We start from the raw sequence: 6,195 nt of genomic DNA, 5'->3' as shown, positions 1-6,195 counted from the left end.
GTCTATTACTCTTTTCAATTTTATACACAATTGTCTTAGCGTATCATTGCACCTTATAAGGTTTAAAAGAGAGGAGTGATGTTCCTTTGATCTTGACCCGTAATCTAGTTCCGTGCTGGACTTGGCCACATAATGTTACAATTGCCTGTTTGTCTGTTCTCAGTTGTTTTGTGATGTGAATGACGTCATACTATGCTTACCGTATTACAAACTTCGTCTCTTTATCCTTAGCCCTCAATACAATGTGAAGAAATAGACAATACATTAGCGATGGTACATGGTCATATGTTTGGAACCTGGTTTTATTATGTACTTTGCAATAAAATACAACTAATATTTTACATGGGTTCACCAGAATAAGTTCTGTATATAGACCAAAGCTATTTTGTTTGGTTTTGCTGCCTCCTTAATATCTTCTGTTCTGGTACTACTAATGTAAAACCTCAACTTTTCAGCGAGCTATGGAAAAAATGGTGGAACCGCCGCCTTCTAAAGGTGGAGAGGCAACTATAACCGCAATGTCAGCTCTTGCTGAAGTGGGTCAGTACCTGTCTACTAACAGTGCCAAAAGCACGTTCCTGCGTAATACTGGGTTGGTTGTTAAGGCAATATCATCCAAACTGCCTCATGATCAAGATATGCAAGCTCAAAGCAATGTTGTATCTGCGCTCCAGACACAAGTCCATTCCCTAACAGAGACCCTTTGTGAAACAAGGAGAAACATTGCTCAATGTCGTCAAGATATGCATGGTTTTGAAACCAGACTATCAGACATTTGCTATGTTATTCAGGAGCCTAGGGGAAATGAAGGTGAGGGTTATGGTGCTCCATCGGACAATACAACATGAAAACGTAACAGTCAGGTCAAATGAACTGAGCTTCTGAACTTTTGGTGGTGCATTTATCTACTAGACTGTTAAGTTTTATGCCAACCTTCCTTTTGTTATATAGTTGTAATTTGTTTTGGTGCGATACAAAATTTATTCTTAACGTGCAGCCACCGCCTGAAGAAAACAGCAAGCTATTTTTGTATAGTGTAGGGTGTTCCCTATATTTGCACTGGTGGCGATCTTTGATGCCGAGTGGATGTAATCTGTGCAATAGCCTTAATAGCCTAGCGTTAGTTTCGGCCTTATTCATTTCCTAGTCTTCTTTTTCCCTGGTTTGCTAGTGGCCGCAAGTACCATGGGCCATATACGGGCCGTAGGATCCATGGGTCTCCTACGGGCCGTTGATAAATGGGCCTGTAATCGGTGGGCCTCGGGCCGTCAGATAAATGGGTCTACATGGGCCATAATCGGGCGTAATTGGTATCGGCCCAGCACGGTAACAGGCCGTAGGACAGCAAAGGCTTAATTCTGTCACAGGCATAACGGGTCATTAATGGGCCAGAATATAGGACAGGCTGGAAACGACGCAACCAGTTAACAGGCCAGAAACGGGCCGACTCTTGACATGGGCCGAATTTGGACCATTAGGGTAACAGGCCAGTAACGGGCCGACTCTTGCCATGGGCCGAATTTGGCCCATTAGTGGAACAGGCCAATAACGGGCCGACTCTTGCCATGGGCCGAATTTGGCCCATTAGGGGAACAGGCCAGTAACGGGGCAGAACTAATCGAGGGCCGAAAAGGAGCCCAAGAACGTATGGGCCGTCAATAGGCCGAAAGCTAACACGGGCTGGAAACGGCCCATGTAAATCACGGGCTGTTAATGGGTGTAAAGAAAATTACTATTCATTATGGGCTAGAGTCACCGTGGGCCTTTACCTGGGCCGGCCTATTATGGCACACGAAAATCTTGTGGGCCTTCACCTGGGCCGGCCCATTATGGCCCGCAAAATCTTGTGGGCCTTTAGCTGGGCCAACCCATTATGGTCCGCAAAATCTTGTGGGCCTTTAGCTGGACCGGCCCATTATGGTCCGCAAAATCTTGTGGGCCTTTAGTTGGGTCGGCCCATTTAAACTTGTTGGGCTTTGCCACGTGTCGACGTATCATAGGCGCCTTCTGTCTAGTGAGTGGATGACATCTGTCCCGACGATGAGCCGACACGTGTTTCCTCTAGCCAATGATGATTTTACACATGGAAAATCCCCATTGGTCGGGGCTATTAACGGGTTATCGGATCCAAAACCCGACCCGATAGCTTAACGCATTCCGTTACAGTGGATGCCACATGTCGGTCACCCTTGACTAAAGCACTTCTGTGACGTGCGATTTATCGTCATGGAACTGGACACTTCCGTGATGATAATTTTGGTAATGTCATGGAACACTTCTACGACAGCACAGTATGACTATCTTGATTCTTTCATAAATTTTTCATGGATGTACATGCATGACAAAAAAGCGACCTACTGTGACAAACACATATCATCACGGAAGTGTATTTTTTTGTAGTGAGGGCAGTGAACACCGTTGAACCGGCAATTCCCCGTTACCTGCGCTGGTCTGAGCAGCCCATTGTGTGGAGTAGGGAAGATCACCCGCCCCGGGTTGATAATCCGGTTCACCTAGCGTTGGTGGTCGCACCTCAGGCCGGAGGGTATAAGTTCACCAAGGTACTCATGGACGGAGGAAGCAGCATCAATATCCTTTATTATGAAACTTTTCATCACATGGGGTTGACAGATAAAAATCTTAAACCGTCAAACACTGTTTTCCATGGTGTGGTACCTAGTAAATCGACGCACCCGGTTGGTAAGATAGCTCTGGAAGTTTCTTTTGGAGACGATCATGACTCTAGGTCGGAGACATTGACTTTCGAAGTGGTGAAGATCAAGAGCCCTTATCATGCTCTGTTTGGACGGTCGGCTTATGCTAAGTTCATGGCCAGGCCCTGTTATGTTTACCTACAGCTCAAGATGCCGGGTCACAAGGGAACTATCACTGTTCACTGGAGCCGGAAGATTGCTTTAGAGTGTGAGGAAGGTGATGCAGCCTATGCTGAGTCGGTCTGTGCAACAGAGGAGTTGAAATTTTACAAAGATAATGTTGACCCGACAGACATGACATCTTTGAAAAAGCCAACTACGGAGCATGACCCGGCCCTGAAGTTTAAATCGGCAGATGATACCAAGATGGTGGATTTCGTTCCTGGCGATTCACCCAAGTAGTTCAGCATCAGTGCTAATCTGGATCCAAAATAGGAAAGCGCGCTCATCGAGTTCATCTATGAGAACTGGGACATCTTTGCATGGAAACCTTCTGACATGCCAGGTGTACCAAGGGAACTCACTGAGCACACTCTTAATATTGATCCCAAGTTTAAACCGGTCAAGCAGTTTCTTCGTCGCTTGAACGAAGAGAGGCGTAAGGCCATTGGTGAAGAGGTAGCCCGGCTCTTGGCGGCTGGGTTTATTGTTGAAGTTTTTCATCTGGAATGGTTGGCTAACCCGGTGCTGGTACTCAAGAAGAATAGCACCTGGCGTATGTGTGTGGATTACACAGACTTAAACAAGGCTTGTCCAGCTGATCCTTTTGCTCTCCCTCGTATTGATCAGATTATTGATGCTACGACGGGTTGCGAGCGTTTGAGTTTCTTAGATGCTTATTCTGGGTATCATCAGATCAAGATGGCAGTTAAGGACCAAGAGAAGACAACTTTTATAACTCCCTTTGGATCCTTCTGCTATGTGTCTATGCCTTTTGGGCTCAAGAGTGCCCAGGCGACTTATAAGCGCTGTGTGCAGAACTGTCTTCATAATCAGATTGGGCGCAATGTTCATGCTTATGTGGATGATATTGTAGTGAAATCCAGAAAGAAGGAGACTTTGATAGAAGATATGAAGGAGACCTTTGATAACCACCGGGTTTATAAGATGATGCTTAACCTGGCAAAATGCGTTTTTGGTGTGCCGAATGGCAAGCTTTTGGGTTTTCTGGTTTCTAACAGAGGCATTGAAGCTAATCCGGAGAAGATCAAAGCCATCACTTCTTTAGCTAAGCCGGCGTGTATCAATGATGTTCAACGACTGGCGGGTCCTATTGCAGCCTTAAGCCGGTTCATAAGCCGGTTGGGAGAGAAGGCTATCCCTCTATATCAGATGATGAAAAAGACGGATAACTTTGTCTGGAGTGATGCCGCTAATGCAGCGTTTGAGGACTTAAAGAAATAGCTGGCTGAGCCGCCCGTTCTTGCTACCCCTGTTCATAAGGAGCCGTTGCTGTTATATGTGGCTACTAATGCCCGGGCTGTGAGCGTAGCCATTGTGGTGGAATGGAAGGAGGCAGGCAAGGAATATCTGGTTCAAAGGCAAAAGCTTGTCGAGTCCAAGCAGAGGTATTCGCACTGGCAAAAGCTTGTATATGGGGTGTTCATGGCTAGTCGGAAGCTTAAGCAATATTTTTTGGGCCATCCCATCACTGTGGTAAGTTTGGCTCCCTTAGGGGATATTATCCAGAACAGAGAAGCTACAGGTCGGATAGCCAAATGGGACATTGAGCTTGGACCTCATGGTTTGAAGTATATGCCTCGCACGGCTATCAAGTCTCAAGCACTGGTGGATTTCATCAATGACTGGACAGAGCTGCAGATGCCTAAGGAAAAGCCAGATAACACATATTGGACTATTCACTTTGATGGGTCCAGGCAATTGGAGGGCTCGGGGGATGGAGTTGTGCTAGCTTCCCCTCAAGGTGATAAATTTTGTTATGTTTTTTGTTTGATGTTCCCTTGCACTAACAATGCAGCTAAGTATGAGGCCCTGCTCCATGGTCTTCGGATGGCTAAGGAGATGAACCTAAGCTGGGTGAGGTGCTTTGGTGACTCATATTTGGTGGCTCAACAAGTTTCTGGTACTTGGGATTCTAAGGATCCGCTCATGGTAGCTTATCATCGAGAGGTTGATGCTATTGCATGTCATTTCAAGGGTTATCAGGTTGAGCATATTGATCGAAGGAAGAACGAGGCGGCTGATGCTTTAAGCCGGCTGGGTTCTCAGCGTAAGCCGGTGCCACCCAATACTTTGTTGGATATTTTATATAACCCCTCAGTCAAGTTGCCTACAGAGGAGGATCTTTACATTCCTGACTCAGAAGCACAATTGGTGGCGTCTATTCATGCTATACCGGATTGTACAGTCCCTTATTTGGCTTATATGACCCGGGCCGAGTTATCGGAGGATGAAACCTTAGCCAAGCAGATAACCCGGCGGTCTAAGTCAATGACAATTGTCAATGGAGAGCTGCATCACTGCAGTGTTACAGGGGCCTTTCAACGTTGTGTTTCTCCAGAAGAGGGCCGTGAAATCCTGTGTGACATTCATGAAGGAGACTGTGGTCATCACGCCGGTTCAAAGTCTCTCGTGGCTAAAGCCTTTCGTCATGGATTTTATTGGCTGATGGCTCATGCTGATGCTGAAAACCTGGTTAGTAGGTGTGATGGGCGTCAGAAATTTTTATGATGAGCCCATGTGCCGGCTCAAGAGTTGAGGATGATTCCAATTACTTAGTCGTTTGCAGTTTGGGGGCTTGATATGGTTGGACCTTTCAAAACGTCCAAGGACAAAAAGACACATCTCCTGGTGGTGGTTGACAAATTTACAAAGTGGATTGAGGCCGAGCCGATCAGTAAATGTGACGCGGCGACGGCGGTTCAGTTCCTCAAAAAGGTGATTTTCCATTTTGGCTTTCCCCACAATATCAGAAATGATAATGGCACCAATCTGTCTAAGGGTGCTATGAAAGAATTTTGTTAACGTGAGCATATCTGGCTTGACATGTCATCAGTGGCTCACCCCCAATCTAATGGTCAAGCTGAGAGAGCCAATCAAGAGATCCTAAGAGGCATCAAGCCCCGGCTTATGGTTCCCTTACAGAGGACGTCGGGTTGTGGGGTGGAGGAGTTACCTTCCGTGTTATGGAGCATTAGTACCACCCCAACAGATCTACGGGTTACACACCCTTCTTCATGGTTTACGGAGCAGAGGCGGTTCTCCCTAGTGACATCCGTCATGACTCGCTGCGTGTGGAGGCTTATGTTGAAGCTGACAATGAAAAGGCACGTCAGGAAGCCCTGGACCTGTTAGATGAGGAGCGTGACATTGGGGCGGCTCGTTCAACGATTTACCAGCAAGATCTGGACCATTATCACAGCCGCCGGATTAAAACCAGAACTTTTCAAGAAGGTGATCTGGTGCTCCGGCTTATCCAGGATCAAACTGATATGCACAAGTTATCCCCCCTTGGGAAGGA

Source organism: Triticum urartu, chromosome 3 (assembly GCF_003073215.2).
Source record: "Triticum urartu cultivar G1812 chromosome 3, Tu2.1, whole genome shotgun sequence".
NCBI classification, from domain to species: domain Eukaryota; kingdom Viridiplantae; phylum Streptophyta; class Magnoliopsida; order Poales; family Poaceae; genus Triticum; species Triticum urartu.
This window is presented reverse-complemented; position numbering follows the sequence as displayed.